The 15,500-nt window shown below is 48.1% G+C and overlaps 8 non-coding genes and 2 pseudogenes across 8 annotated transcripts; all 10 read right to left on the bottom strand.

Moving 5' to 3' along the window:
* Positions 1-1,354: 1,354 nt before the first annotated feature.
* Positions 1,355-1,459, bottom strand: LOC142279656 (U2 spliceosomal RNA; annotated as a pseudogene).
* A 1,387-nt stretch (positions 1,460-2,846) lies between these two features.
* Positions 2,847-3,037, bottom strand: LOC142279636 (U2 spliceosomal RNA). Its single transcript, XR_012742223.1, has one exon. It is a non-coding gene; the product is annotated as a U2 spliceosomal RNA (small nuclear RNA).
* A 1,387-nt stretch (positions 3,038-4,424) lies between these two features.
* LOC142279648 (U2 spliceosomal RNA) lies at positions 4,425-4,615 on the bottom strand. Its single transcript, XR_012742234.1, has one exon. It is a non-coding gene; the product is annotated as a U2 spliceosomal RNA (small nuclear RNA).
* A 1,387-nt stretch (positions 4,616-6,002) lies between these two features.
* Positions 6,003-6,193, bottom strand: LOC142279658 (U2 spliceosomal RNA). Its single transcript, XR_012742241.1, has one exon. It is a non-coding gene; the product is annotated as a U2 spliceosomal RNA (small nuclear RNA).
* A 1,387-nt stretch (positions 6,194-7,580) lies between these two features.
* Positions 7,581-7,771, bottom strand: LOC142279659 (U2 spliceosomal RNA). The gene has a single exon (XR_012742242.1). It is a non-coding gene; the product is annotated as a U2 spliceosomal RNA (small nuclear RNA).
* Positions 7,772-9,158: 1,387 nt separating this feature from the next.
* LOC142279660 (U2 spliceosomal RNA) lies at positions 9,159-9,349 on the bottom strand. The gene has a single exon (XR_012742243.1). It is a non-coding gene; the product is annotated as a U2 spliceosomal RNA (small nuclear RNA).
* A 1,387-nt stretch (positions 9,350-10,736) lies between these two features.
* On the bottom strand, positions 10,737-10,929 carry LOC142279655 (U2 spliceosomal RNA). Its single transcript, XR_012742240.1, has one exon. It is a non-coding gene; the product is annotated as a U2 spliceosomal RNA (small nuclear RNA).
* A 743-nt stretch (positions 10,930-11,672) lies between these two features.
* Positions 11,673-11,814, bottom strand: LOC142279657 (U2 spliceosomal RNA; annotated as a pseudogene).
* A 1,387-nt stretch (positions 11,815-13,201) lies between these two features.
* Positions 13,202-13,392, bottom strand: LOC142279637 (U2 spliceosomal RNA). Its single transcript, XR_012742224.1, has one exon. It is a non-coding gene; the product is annotated as a U2 spliceosomal RNA (small nuclear RNA).
* A 1,387-nt stretch (positions 13,393-14,779) lies between these two features.
* LOC142279638 (U2 spliceosomal RNA) lies at positions 14,780-14,970 on the bottom strand. Its single transcript, XR_012742225.1, has one exon. It is a non-coding gene; the product is annotated as a U2 spliceosomal RNA (small nuclear RNA).
* Between the last annotated feature and the right edge of the window lie 530 nt (positions 14,971-15,500).

The raw sequence follows: 15,500 nt of genomic DNA on the forward strand, positions 1-15,500 counted from the left end.
GGGCTTTGGGGGGGGGGTGAGGAGACCAACTGAGGAGTAGGGAAATGAGGTGGAGGTAGTGGAATCCTCAGTAGGGTTGGCCGGGGGGGGAGGGGTTTGGACAGGGGTGACAGGGGGGGGGACCAGGGAGGGGGCAACAGTTTTCTTACCCTTCTTTTCCCTGGACTCCGTGGCTGCTGGGGCATCGGCTGGAGCCACGGTCGCCGGGTTCTTGGCCGCCTTGTCCTTGGCCTCTGTGGCCTTGGTCGTAGCTGCCTTGGTCGACGAAGCTGTGACTACCCGATACTGGGTCGCCGCGGCAACCCTTGCCCAGGATTTCTCCCGCTGTGGGCAGTCCTTGTAAAGGTGGTCCGCCTGTCCACATAGGTTGCAAGTCTTCTTCTTTGGGCAGTCCTTGGAGCTGTGTCCTGTCACCCGGCAAACCCTGCAGGCGTCCTCCTTGCAGGTCTTCATCGAATGCCCTTTCCCGCCACATTTCCTGCAGTTGTGTGGCATGTCCGGGTAGTAGATGAGACCAAAGGAGTTTCCCAGAGAGAATGTCGGGGGCAGGTGCTGGAGACCATCCTCGGATGCTGGTTCCCTGTAGAGTCGAACGGTTACTGACCACTTACCCGTCCAGAATCCGTTGCCGTTAAGGATGTGGGATGGCTCCCTCACCACTGTGCAGAGACGTCCCAGGAACGTGGAGATGTCTCTTCCTGGGGTGTGCGGGTTCCGCATGGAGACCGTGATCCTCTTTTCATCCCTCTGTATAGGACAGGATCCTAAAAAGGAATGAAAAGGGGAGTCCGGCATCGCTGCGTTCATCGCCTCCCAGTATCTCCTGCAGGCATTCACCGTGGCAAAGGTTACCAGAAAAATGCCAGTCATGAAGGTCTGGACACTCAGGGTTTCCGCCCTGGAGAAGCCCTGATCCAGAATCATCTTCTTGCAGAACACGTCGCTGGACATGTCCGGCAACCTACCATCCACCGCCTTTAGCTTCAGGGCGACCGTCTGCCGCATCCAAGGCTCCAGGGTTGGAGCCTTTTCAGGCGGCGTCCGGGCTCCCTCCGGCTGGCTGGCGTCGGAGGTAGGGGCCTCTTGGGCCGAAGAAGCCTCTGGATGAGCCTTCCTGGAGGTCCCTGGGTCCTGAGCCTTCTTGGCTGCCTTCTCTGGCTTGCTTGCCATGGCTGGTTCCTGCTTGAGTTCCCGGAGCTGGATCTTGGATTCTTCTCCGGGTGTCTTCTCCCGCTGTGTTCCTCCTCGAAGTTCCTCTGGTCTCCCCAAGTCTTCTCCGAGCCTTCGTCTTCTTGCTTCTTTCTGCCAAGCTCTTCTTCCGTCCGATCTCCCTCTTCCGGTCTCGGCTGGGCTTTGGAGCTCGTCTCCCTGATCGTATCTCGTCAAGTGTAGCTAGCTCAGTTTGTTCTGATAAGAACAGATACTACACTTGATCTTAGCCAAAAGGCCGAGAAGCGATAACCAGAATTGGTTTGGGCCTCGAGTGGCACCCTGGCCTATGCCGGACACATCTTAGGGAGAGAGAGCGAGAGGGAGACAAACCCACGCCTACACAAGACATTTTGTCACCCAAGCCAACCCTTGAAAAGGCTGCTTTGCAGAGCCAAAACAAGAAGAATGGTGCGTTTTGCAGCCGCCGCCCACTGCAATGAATCTGAATAACTCCTCCTTTAGGGCGCAAGCAACTCCCCTCCCCCTTGCAGTCTTTCCAATTCACGATACAAAAAGACGGACAGGACAGGTTGCCTGACTTTCCGTCACTGCCACCCTTTGCCATCCTTACCCGTAGAAAGCCCTTTCATCATCCCCAAACCCTAATCTTTTCCCTTTCCTTCCCAGCCCCCAAACCCTGCCCTCTGTACCTTTCTCACCACCCGCTTCCCTTCTCCTGTCATCCCCCTACCACCCGGGAAAAAAAGAGATTGCCCCCTCCTTCCACTAGCCCACCCTCCCACCCAAAGAACAACTTCTTCTGCGCAGCTTGTTTTCTAGGCAGCAGCGCTATTGTGATGTCATCGGGGGGCATTGTGACAAGCCGCCAGTGTTCCGTCTCTTCATGTTGTGCACAGTTCAAACGGAAAATACATCAACAGGCAGACTACAGAAAAGCTTACTATCAAAGGTTAGAGGGGGGCTTTCTCAGAGGGCTTTTTACAGTTTTTCTATTCCCAATTAGCCGTTTAAGTGTACTTATTGAAAGTAGTAATTCTTTCATAGGCCGCCCTTTCTTAGTATTTGACGTTCCTTATATTGCGGTATGAGGCTTCGCAGTAGGTTGCAAACATTCATCACCCATGACTGTCCCCAATTGAGCTCAGAAGCTCAATGTCTATCATGACCTCTCTTTTAGAATGTCCAAGAGCAAGCAAACTATTCCTCCAGGAGAGGGCGCCAACAGACTACTAAAGAGATCATCATTACTCAAAGAAAACCCCAAAAACCAATGCATGATAGGAATAAACAGGTAACTTTCTTTGGAGTGGAAGCGGAGAGATCGCACCAGATGCCAATTCTAGATGTTATCACACCTGTGGTCACTGCAGCAGCAGGTGAATCCACTTTGTCCAAAAGGGATCTATTCCATTCAATTGCAAATGATCTAGATAAGACAGAGAACTGCAGCACGGGGACATAGCCGAGTTGGTCAGGTTGAGTGGTGATGAGTTTGCTATTTGGATGAATAAAGAAAGTCAAAAGTGTGAAAGATAAAAAACAAAAGGAGGAAGTGTGAAAAGTGAATGGGCCAAATTGAGGTGCATATGAAGACGTATGCTTTCTTCCAATTCATTAAATCGGGCTAATATGAATCAGGTGAATTGAGTTCTGCTTTTGGAAACTGGGTTAAGAAGGGGTGCACCGTTCCTGGAGGTACTGCAATACCAGGTCAATGCGTGGAGTGGACAGAGCAAGCTCTTTTTCCATCTCCCTGTTCTAAAAATCCATTTAATATATGGTCCCCAGATAGGGGACGTATCAGATATTAAACTGATAAGAACAGATACTACACTTGATCTTAGCCAAAAGGCCGAGAAGCGATAACCAGAATTGGTTTGGGCCTCGAGTGGCACCCTGGCCTATGCCGGACACATCTTAGGGAGAGAGAGCGAGAGGGAGACAAACCCACGCCTACACAAGACATTTTGTCACCCAAGCCAACCCTTGAAAAGGCTGCTTTGCAGAGCCAAAACAAGAAGAATGGTGCGTTTTGCAGCCGCCGCCCACTGCAATGAATCTGAATAACTCCTCCTTTAGGGCGCAAGCAACTCCCCTCCCCCTTGCAGTCTTTCCAATTCACGATACAAAAAGACGGACAGGACAGGTTGCCTGACTTTCCGTCACTGCCACCCTTTGCCATCCTTACCCGTAGAAAGCCCTTTCATCATCCCCAAACCCTAATCTTTTCCCTTTCCTTCCCAGCCCCCAAACCCTGCCCTCTGTACCTTTCTCACCACCCGCTTCCCTTCTCCTGTCATCCCCCTACCACCCGGGAAAAAAAGAGATTGCCCCCTCCTTCCACTAGCCCACCCTCCCACCCAAAGAACAACTTCTTCTGCGCAGCTTGTTTTCTAGGCAGCAGCGCTATTGTGATGTCATCGGGGGGCATTGTGACAAGCCGCCAGTGTTCCGTCTCTTCATGTTGTGCACAGTTCAAACGGAAAATACATCAACAGGCAGACTACAGAAAAGCTTACTATCAAAGGTTAGAGGGGGGCTTTCTCAGAGGGCTTTTTACAGTTTTTCTATTCCCAATTAGCCGTTTAAGTGTACTTATTGAAAGTAGTAATTCTTTCATAGGCCGCCCTTTCTTAGTATTTGACGTTCCTTATATTGCGGTATGAGGCTTCGCAGTAGGTTGCAAACATTCATCACCCATGACTGTCCCCAATTGAGCTCAGAAGCTCAATGTCTATCATGACCTCTCTTTTAGAATGTCCAAGAGCAAGCAAACTATTCCTCCAGGAGAGGGCGCCAACAGACTACTAAAGAGATCATCATTACTCAAAGAAAACCCCAAAAACCAATGCATGATAGGAATAAACAGGTAACTTTCTTTGGAGTGGAAGCGGAGAGATCGCACCAGATGCCAATTCTAGATGTTATCACACCTGTGGTCACTGCAGCAGCAGGTGAATCCACTTTGTCCAAAAGGGATCTATTCCATTCAATTGCAAATGATCTAGATAAGACAGAGAACTGCAGCACGGGGACATAGCCGAGTTGGTCAGGTTGAGTGGTGATGAGTTTGCTATTTGGATGAATAAAGAAAGTCAAAAGTGTGAAAGATAAAAAACAAAAGGAGGAAGTGTGAAAAGTGAATGGGCCAAATTGAGGTGCATATGAAGACGTATGCTTTCTTCCAATTCATTAAATCGGGCTAATATGAATCAGGTGAATTGAGTTCTGCTTTTGGAAACTGGGTTAAGAAGGGGTGCACCGTTCCTGGAGGTACTGCAATACCAGGTCAATGCGTGGAGTGGACAGAGCAAGCTCTTTTTCCATCTCCCTGTTCTAAAAATCCATTTAATATATGGTCCCCAGATAGGGGACGTATCAGATATTAAACTGATAAGAACAGATACTACACTTGATCTTAGCCAAAAGGCCGAGAAGCGATAACCAGAATTGGTTTGGGCCTCGAGTGGCACCCTGGCCTATGCCGGACACATCTTAGGGAGAGAGAGCGAGAGGGAGACAAACCCACGCCTACACAAGACATTTTGTCACCCAAGCCAACCCTTGAAAAGGCTGCTTTGCAGAGCCAAAACAAGAAGAATGGTGCGTTTTGCAGCCGCCGCCCACTGCAATGAATCTGAATAACTCCTCCTTTAGGGCGCAAGCAACTCCCCTCCCCCTTGCAGTCTTTCCAATTCACGATACAAAAAGACGGACAGGACAGGTTGCCTGACTTTCCGTCACTGCCACCCTTTGCCATCCTTACCCGTAGAAAGCCCTTTCATCATCCCCAAACCCTAATCTTTTCCCTTTCCTTCCCAGCCCCCAAACCCTGCCCTCTGTACCTTTCTCACCACCCGCTTCCCTTCTCCTGTCATCCCCCTACCACCCGGGAAAAAAAGAGATTGCCCCCTCCTTCCACTAGCCCACCCTCCCACCCAAAGAACAACTTCTTCTGCGCAGCTTGTTTTCTAGGCAGCAGCGCTATTGTGATGTCATCGGGGGGCATTGTGACAAGCCGCCAGTGTTCCGTCTCTTCATGTTGTGCACAGTTCAAACGGAAAATACATCAACAGGCAGACTACAGAAAAGCTTACTATCAAAGGTTAGAGGGGGGCTTTCTCAGAGGGCTTTTTACAGTTTTTCTATTCCCAATTAGCCGTTTAAGTGTACTTATTGAAAGTAGTAATTCTTTCATAGGCCGCCCTTTCTTAGTATTTGACGTTCCTTATATTGCGGTATGAGGCTTCGCAGTAGGTTGCAAACATTCATCACCCATGACTGTCCCCAATTGAGCTCAGAAGCTCAATGTCTATCATGACCTCTCTTTTAGAATGTCCAAGAGCAAGCAAACTATTCCTCCAGGAGAGGGCGCCAACAGACTACTAAAGAGATCATCATTACTCAAAGAAAACCCCAAAAACCAATGCATGATAGGAATAAACAGGTAACTTTCTTTGGAGTGGAAGCGGAGAGATCGCACCAGATGCCAATTCTAGATGTTATCACACCTGTGGTCACTGCAGCAGCAGGTGAATCCACTTTGTCCAAAAGGGATCTATTCCATTCAATTGCAAATGATCTAGATAAGACAGAGAACTGCAGCACGGGGACATAGCCGAGTTGGTCAGGTTGAGTGGTGATGAGTTTGCTATTTGGATGAATAAAGAAAGTCAAAAGTGTGAAAGATAAAAAACAAAAGGAGGAAGTGTGAAAAGTGAATGGGCCAAATTGAGGTGCATATGAAGACGTATGCTTTCTTCCAATTCATTAAATCGGGCTAATATGAATCAGGTGAATTGAGTTCTGCTTTTGGAAACTGGGTTAAGAAGGGGTGCACCGTTCCTGGAGGTACTGCAATACCAGGTCAATGCGTGGAGTGGACAGAGCAAGCTCTTTTTCCATCTCCCTGTTCTAAAAATCCATTTAATATATGGTCCCCAGATAGGGGACGTATCAGATATTAAACTGATAAGAACAGATACTACACTTGATCTTAGCCAAAAGGCCGAGAAGCGATAACCAGAATTGGTTTGGGCCTCGAGTGGCACCCTGGCCTATGCCGGACACATCTTAGGGAGAGAGAGCGAGAGGGAGACAAACCCACGCCTACACAAGACATTTTGTCACCCAAGCCAACCCTTGAAAAGGCTGCTTTGCAGAGCCAAAACAAGAAGAATGGTGCGTTTTGCAGCCGCCGCCCACTGCAATGAATCTGAATAACTCCTCCTTTAGGGCGCAAGCAACTCCCCTCCCCCTTGCAGTCTTTCCAATTCACGATACAAAAAGACGGACAGGACAGGTTGCCTGACTTTCCGTCACTGCCACCCTTTGCCATCCTTACCCGTAGAAAGCCCTTTCATCATCCCCAAACCCTAATCTTTTCCCTTTCCTTCCCAGCCCCCAAACCCTGCCCTCTGTACCTTTCTCACCACCCGCTTCCCTTCTCCTGTCATCCCCCTACCACCCGGGAAAAAAAGAGATTGCCCCCTCCTTCCACTAGCCCACCCTCCCACCCAAAGAACAACTTCTTCTGCGCAGCTTGTTTTCTAGGCAGCAGCGCTATTGTGATGTCATCGGGGGGCATTGTGACAAGCCGCCAGTGTTCCGTCTCTTCATGTTGTGCACAGTTCAAACGGAAAATACATCAACAGGCAGACTACAGAAAAGCTTACTATCAAAGGTTAGAGGGGGGCTTTCTCAGAGGGCTTTTTACAGTTTTTCTATTCCCAATTAGCCGTTTAAGTGTACTTATTGAAAGTAGTAATTCTTTCATAGGCCGCCCTTTCTTAGTATTTGACGTTCCTTATATTGCGGTATGAGGCTTCGCAGTAGGTTGCAAACATTCATCACCCATGACTGTCCCCAATTGAGCTCAGAAGCTCAATGTCTATCATGACCTCTCTTTTAGAATGTCCAAGAGCAAGCAAACTATTCCTCCAGGAGAGGGCGCCAACAGACTACTAAAGAGATCATCATTACTCAAAGAAAACCCCAAAAACCAATGCATGATAGGAATAAACAGGTAACTTTCTTTGGAGTGGAAGCGGAGAGATCGCACCAGATGCCAATTCTAGATGTTATCACACCTGTGGTCACTGCAGCAGCAGGTGAATCCACTTTGTCCAAAAGGGATCTATTCCATTCAATTGCAAATGATCTAGATAAGACAGAGAACTGCAGCACGGGGACATAGCCGAGTTGGTCAGGTTGAGTGGTGATGAGTTTGCTATTTGGATGAATAAAGAAAGTCAAAAGTGTGAAAGATAAAAAACAAAAGGAGGAAGTGTGAAAAGTGAATGGGCCAAATTGAGGTGCATATGAAGACGTATGCTTTCTTCCAATTCATTAAATCGGGCTAATATGAATCAGGTGAATTGAGTTCTGCTTTTGGAAACTGGGTTAAGAAGGGGTGCACCGTTCCTGGAGGTACTGCAATACCAGGTCAATGCGTGGAGTGGACAGAGCAAGCTCTTTTTCCATCTCCCTGTTCTAAAAATCCATTTAATATATGGTCCCCAGATAGGGGACGTATCAGATATTAAACTGATAAGAACAGATACTACACTTGATCTTAGCCAAAAGGCCGAGAAGCGATAACCAGAATTGGTTTGGGCCTCGAGTGGCACCCTGGCCTATGCCGGACACATCTTAGGGAGAGAGAGCGAGAGGGAGACAAACCCACGCCTACACAAGACATTTTGTCACCCAAGCCAACCCTTGAAAAGGCTGCTTTGCAGAGCCAAAACAAGAAGAATGGTGCGTTTTGCAGCCGCCGCCCACTGCAATGAATCTGAATAACTCCTCCTTTAGGGCGCAAGCAACTCCCCTCCCCCTTGCAGTCTTTCCAATTCACGATACAAAAAGACGGACAGGACAGGTTGCCTGACTTTCCGTCACTGCCACCCTTTGCCATCCTTACCCGTAGAAAGCCCTTTCATCATCCCCAAACCCTAATCTTTTCCCTTTCCTTCCCAGCCCCCAAACCCTGCCCTCTGTACCTTTCTCACCACCCGCTTCCCTTCTCCTGTCATCCCCCTACCACCCGGGAAAAAAAGAGATTGCCCCCTCCTTCCACTAGCCCACCCTCCCACCCAAAGAACAACTTCTTCTGCGCAGCTTGTTTTCTAGGCAGCAGCGCTATTGTGATGTCATCGGGGGGCATTGTGACAAGCCGCCAGTGTTCCGTCTCTTCATGTTGTGCACAGTTCAAACGGAAAATACATCAACAGGCAGACTACAGAAAAGCTTACTATCAAAGGTTAGAGGGGGGCTTTCTCAGAGGGCTTTTTACAGTTTTTCTATTCCCAATTAGCCGTTTAAGTGTACTTATTGAAAGTAGTAATTCTTTCATAGGCCGCCCTTTCTTAGTATTTGACGTTCCTTATATTGCGGTATGAGGCTTCGCAGTAGGTTGCAAACATTCATCACCCATGACTGTCCCCAATTGAGCTCAGAAGCTCAATGTCTATCATGACCTCTCTTTTAGAATGTCCAAGAGCAAGCAAACTATTCCTCCAGGAGAGGGCGCCAACAGACTACTAAAGAGATCATCATTACTCAAAGAAAACCCCAAAAACCAATGCATGATAGGAATAAACAGGTAACTTTCTTTGGAGTGGAAGCGGAGAGATCGCACCAGATGCCAATTCTAGATGTTATCACACCTGTGGTCACTGCAGCAGCAGGTGAATCCACTTTGTCCAAAAGGGATCTATTCCATTCAATTGCAAATGATCTAGATAAGACAGAGAACTGCAGCACGGGGACATAGCCGAGTTGGTCAGGTTGAGTGGTGATGAGTTTGCTATTTGGATGAATAAAGAAAGTCAAAAGTGTGAAAGATAAAAAACAAAAGGAGGAAGTGTGAAAAGTGAATGGGCCAAATTGAGGTGCATATGAAGACGTATGCTTTCTTCCAATTCATTAAATCGGGCTAATATGAATCAGGTGAATTGAGTTCTGCTTTTGGAAACTGGGTTAAGAAGGGGTGCACCGTTCCTGGAGGTACTGCAATACCAGGTCAATGCGTGGAGTGGACAGAGCAAGCTCTTTTTCCATCTCCCTGTTCTAAAAATCCATTTAATATATGGTCCCCAGATAGGGGACGTATCAGATATTAAACTGATAAGAACAGATACTACACTTGATCTTAGCCAAAAGGCCGAGAAGCGATAACCAGAATTGGTTTGGGCCTCGAGTGGCACCCTGGCCTATGCCGGACACATCTTAGGGAGAGAGAGCGAGAGGGAGACAAACCCACGCCTACACAAGACATTTTGTCACCCAAGCCAACCCTTGAAAAGGCTGCTTTGCAGAGCCAAAACAAGAAGAATGGTGCGTTTTGCAGCCGCCGCCCACTGCAATGAATCTGAATAACTCCTCCTTTAGGGCGCAAGCAACTCCCCTCCCCCTTGCAGTCTTTCCAATTCACGATACAAAAAGACGGACAGGACAGGTTGCCTGACTTTCCGTCACTGCCACCCTTTGCCATCCTTACCCGTAGAAAGCCCTTTCATCATCCCCAAACCCTAATCTTTTCCCTTTCCTTCCCAGCCCCCAAACCCTGCCCTCTGTACCTTTCTCACCACCCGCTTCCCTTCTCCTGTCATCCCCCTACCACCCGGGAAAAAAAGAGATTGCCCCCTCCTTCCACTAGCCCACCCTCCCACCCAAAGAACAACTTCTTCTGCGCAGCTTGTTTTCTAGGCAGCAGCGCTATTGTGATGTCATCGGGGGGCATTGTGACAAGCCGCCAGTGTTCCGTCTCTTCATGTTGTGCACAGTTCAAACGGAAAATACATCAACAGGCAGACTACAGAAAAGCTTACTATCAAAGGTTAGAGGGGGGCTTTCTCAGAGGGCTTTTTACAGTTTTTCTATTCCCAATTAGCCGTTTAAGTGTACTTATTGAAAGTAGTAATTCTTTCATAGGCCGCCCTTTCTTAGTATTTGACGTTCCTTATATTGCGGTATGAGGCTTCGCAGTAGGTTGCAAACATTCATCACCCATGACTGTCCCCAATTGAGCTCAGAAGCTCAATGTCTATCATGACCTCTCTTTTAGAATGTCCAAGAGCAAGCAAACTATTCCTCCAGGAGAGGGCGCCAACAGACTACTAAAGAGATCATCATTACTCAAAGAAAACCCCAAAAACCAATGCATGATAGGAATAAACAGGTAACTTTCTTTGGAGTGGAAGCGGAGAGATCGCACCAGATGCCAATTCTAGATGTTATCACACCTGTGGTCACTGCAGCAGCAGGTGAATCCACTTTGTCCAAAAGGGATCTATTCCATTCAATTGCAAATGATCTAGATAAGACAGAGAACTGCAGCACGGGGACATAGCCGAGTTGGTCAGGTTGAGTGGTGATGAGTTTGCTATTTGGATGAATAAAGAAAGTCAAAAGTGTGAAAGATAAAAAACAAAAGGAGGAAGTGTGAAAAGTGAATGGGCCAAATTGAGGTGCATATGAAGACGTATGCTTTCTTCCAATTCATTAAATCGGGCTAATATGAATCAGGTGAATTGAGTTCTGCTTTTGGAAACTGGGTTAAGAAGGGGTGCACCGTTCCTGGAGGTACTGCAATACCAGGTCAATGCGTGGAGTGGACAGAGCAAGCTCTTTTTCCATCTCCCTGTTCTAAAAATCCATTTAATATATGGTCCCCAGATAGGGGACGTATCAGATATTAAACTGATAAGAACAGATTTTTGATTTAATGAAGCTTTCCAAAGCACCGCAAAAAATGCATGACCGAAGTCACACCAAAAACAGTGCAAAGGCTAGGATTCGTGTGGACCCCTCCGTGAGGAGAGGGTCCCCAAAAATCAACCCCGTCCCTCCGAGCCAGAAGGCCACAGCAAGGGTCAGGGATCTTCGGTGCTCCCCCAAGCCGAAGCCTGGTTGAGCCTTGTCGTTGCTCCCAGCGTCCACCCAGGCATCTTACCCAAGTGGAGTAGAGAGCTACTAGTTGTTGGTTTCGCAGCCGAAACTGCCCGGACCGTCAACCGGTGTTGGTTTCTCAGCCCAAGGCTAACCGGACCTCCAACCGGGTGTTGGTTTCTCAGCCGAAGCTGACCCGGACCTCCAACCGGGTGTTGGTTTCTCAGCCGAAGCTGACCCGGACCTCCTACCGGGTGTTGGTTTCTCAGCCGAAGCTGACCCAGACCTCCAACCGGGTGTTGGTTTCTCAGCCAAAGCTGACCCGGACCTCCAACCGGGTGTTGGTTTCTCAGCCCAAAGCTGAACGGACCTCCGACCATGATTATAAAAATTTCCCTTCCTAGCCAGAAGGCCGGGATAGAGCAATATGCTCAGAAAGTATGAAAGGGCAAGGTACGGTGTGCTACAGAGCCCAAGGCTCGCCGGGGTCCCAAGCCAGCAAGCTCAGACTCACTCCAGGGTCGTCAATCCTGGGGCACATTGCACCATAGCCCCCACACTTACTCAGTCTAATAGCCTCGATCCTGGTAGGGCCATGGTTTCCTCTAGATGGATATACTATCCTCCCAAAGTACTAACAAGCGCAACCTTCCAGTGTGCATTGCATCATTGTACTAAGGTGGCCGGAGCCTTAAACCACCTTTTCGAATGATACTACACTTGATCTTAGCCAAAAGGCCGAGAAGCGATAACCAGAATTGGTTTGGGCCTCGAGTGGCACCCTGGCCTATGCCGGACACATCTTAGGGAGAGAGAGCGAGAGGGAGACAAACCCACGCCTACACAAGACATTTTGTCACCCAAGCCAACCCTTGAAAAGGCTGCTTTGCAGAGCCAAAACAAGAAGAATGGTGCGTTTTGCAGCCGCCGCCCACTGCAATGAATCTGAATAACTCCTCCTTTAGGGCGCAAGCAACTCCCCTCCCCCTTGCAGTCTTTCCAATTCACGATACAAAAAGACGGACAGGACAGGTTGCCTGACTTTCCGTCACTGCCACCCTTTGCCATCCTTACCCGTAGAAAGCCCTTTCATCATCCCCAAACCCTAATCTTTTCCCTTTCCTTCCCAGCCCCCAAACCCTGCCCTCTGTACCTTTCTCACCACCCGCTTCCCTTCTCCTGTCATCCCCCTACCACCCGGGAAAAAAAGAGATTGCCCCCTCCTTCCACTAGCCCACCCTCCCACCCAAAGAACAACTTCTTCTGCGCAGCTTGTTTTCTAGGCAGCAGCGCTATTGTGATGTCATCGGGGGGCATTGTGACAAGCCGCCAGTGTTCCGTCTCTTCATGTTGTGCACAGTTCAAACGGAAAATACATCAACAGGCAGACTACAGAAAAGCTTACTATCAAAGGTTAGAGGGGGGCTTTCTCAGAGGGCTTTTTACAGTTTTTCTATTCCCAATTAGCCGTTTAAGTGTACTTATTGAAAGTAGTAATTCTTTCATAGGCCGCCCTTTCTTAGTATTTGACGTTCCTTATATTGCGGTATGAGGCTTCGCAGTAGGTTGCAAACATTCATCACCCATGACTGTCCCCAATTGAGCTCAGAAGCTCAATGTCTATCATGACCTCTCTTTTAGAATGTCCAAGAGCAAGCAAACTATTCCTCCAGGAGAGGGCGCCAACAGACTACTAAAGAGATCATCATTACTCAAAGAAAACCCCAAAAACCAATGCATGATAGGAATAAACAGGTAACTTTCTTTGGAGTGGAAGCGGAGAGATCGCACCAGATGCCAATTCTAGATGTTATCACACCTGTGGTCACTGCAGCAGCAGGTGAATCCACTTTGTCCAAAAGGGATCTATTCCATTCAATTGCAAATGATCTAGATAAGACAGAGAACTGCAGCACGGGGACATAGCCGAGTTGGTCAGGTTGAGTGGTGATGAGTTTGCTATTTGGATGAATAAAGAAAGTCAAAAGTGTGAAAGATAAAAAACAAAAGGAGGAAGTGTGAAAAGTGAATGGGCCAAATTGAGGTGCATATGAAGACGTATGCTTTCTTCCAATTCATTAAATCGGGCTAATATGAATCAGGTGAATTGAGTTCTGCTTTTGGAAACTGGGTTAAGAAGGGGTGCACCGTTCCTGGAGGTACTGCAATACCAGGTCAATGCGTGGAGTGGACAGAGCAAGCTCTTTTTCCATCTCCCTGTTCTAAAAATCCATTTAATATATGGTCCCCAGATAGGGGACGTATCAGATATTAAACTGATAAGAACAGATACTACACTTGATCTTAGCCAAAAGGCCGAGAAGCGATAACCAGAATTGGTTTGGGCCTCGAGTGGCACCCTGGCCTATGCCGGACACATCTTAGGGAGAGAGAGCGAGAGGGAGACAAACCCACGCCTACACAAGACATTTTGTCACCCAAGCCAACCCTTGAAAAGGCTGCTTTGCAGAGCCAAAACAAGAAGAATGGTGCGTTTTGCAGCCGCCGCCCACTGCAATGAATCTGAATAACTCCTCCTTTAGGGCGCAAGCAACTCCCCTCCCCCTTGCAGTCTTTCCAATTCACGATACAAAAAGACGGACAGGACAGGTTGCCTGACTTTCCGTCACTGCCACCCTTTGCCATCCTTACCCGTAGAAAGCCCTTTCATCATCCCCAAACCCTAATCTTTTCCCTTTCCTTCCCAGCCCCCAAACCCTGCCCTCTGTACCTTTCTCACCACCCGCTTCCCTTCTCCTGTCATCCCCCTACCACCCGGGAAAAAAAGAGATTGCCCCCTCCTTCCACTAGCCCACCCTCCCACCCAAAGAACAACTTCTTCTGCGCAGCTTGTTTTCTAGGCAGCAGCGCTATTGTGATGTCATCGGGGGGCATTGTGACAAGCCGCCAGTGTTCCGTCTCTTCATGTTGTGCACAGTTCAAACGGAAAATACATCAACAGGCAGACTACAGAAAAGCTTACTATCAAAGGTTAGAGGGGGGCTTTCTCAGAGGGCTTTTTACAGTTTTTCTATTCCCAATTAGCCGTTTAAGTGTACTTATTGAAAGTAGTAATTCTTTCATAGGCCGCCCTTTCTTAGTATTTGACGTTCCTTATATTGCGGTATGAGGCTTCGCAGTAGGTTGCAAACATTCATCACCCATGACTGTCCCCAATTGAGCTCAGAAGCTCAATGTCTATCATGACCTCTCTTTTAGAATGTCCAAGAGCAAGCAAACTATTCCTCCAGGAGAGGGCGCCAACAGACTACTAAAGAGATCATCATTACTCAAAGAAAACCCCAAAAACCAATGCATGATAGGAATAAACAGGTAACTTTCTTTGGAGTGGAAGCGGAGAGATCGCACCAGATGCCAATTCTAGATGTTATCACACCTGTGGTCACTGCAGCAGCAGGTGAATCCACTTTGTCCAAAAGGGATCTATTCCATTCAATTGCAAATGATCTAGATAAGACAGAGAACTGCAGCACGGGGACATAGCCGAGTTGGTCAGGTTGAGTGGTGATGAGTTTGCTATTTGGATGAATAAAGAAAGTCAAAAGTGTGAAAGATAAAAAACAAAAGGAGGAAGTGTGAAAAGTGAATGGGCCAAATTGAGGTGCATATGAAGACGTATGCTTTCTTCCAATTCATTAAATCGGGCTAATATGAATCAGGTGAATTGAGTTCTGCTTTTGGAAACTGGGTTAAGAAGGGGTGCACCGTTCCTGGAGGTACTGCAATACCAGGTCAATGCGTGGAGTGGACAGAGCAAGCTCTTTTTCCATCTCCCTGTTCTAAAAATCCATTTAATATATGGTCCCCAGATAGGGGACGTATCAGATATTAAACTGATAAGAACAGATACTACACTTGATCTTAGCCAAAAGGCCGAGAAGCGATAACCAGAATTGGTTTGGGCCTCGAGTGGCACCCTGGCCTATGCCGGACACATCTTAGGGAGAGAGAGCGAGAGGGAGACAAACCCACGCCTACACAAGACATTTTGTCACCCAAGCCAACCCTTGAAAAGGCTGCTTTGCAGAGCCAAAACAAGAAGAATGGTGCGTTTTGCAGCCGCCGCCCACTGCAATGAATCTGAATAACTCCTCCTTTAGGGCGCAAGCAACTCCCCTCCCCCTTGCAGTCTTTCCAATTCACGATACAAAAAGACGGACAGGACAGGTTGCCTGACTTTCCGTCACTGCCACCCTTTGCCATCCTTACCCGTAGAAAGCCCTTTCATCATCCCCAAACCCTAATCTTTTCCCTTTCCTTCCCAGCCCCCAAACCCTGCCCTCTGTACCTTTCTCACCACCCGCTTCCCTTCTCCTGTCATCCCCCTACCACCCGGGAAAAAAAGAGATTGCCCCCTCCTTCCACTAGCCCACCCTCCCACCCAAAGAACAACTTCTTCTGCGCAGCTTGTTTTC

This window comes from Anomaloglossus baeobatrachus, unplaced genomic scaffold (assembly GCF_048569485.1).
Source record: "Anomaloglossus baeobatrachus isolate aAnoBae1 unplaced genomic scaffold, aAnoBae1.hap1 Scaffold_4379, whole genome shotgun sequence".
NCBI classification, from domain to species: domain Eukaryota; kingdom Metazoa; phylum Chordata; class Amphibia; order Anura; family Aromobatidae; genus Anomaloglossus; species Anomaloglossus baeobatrachus.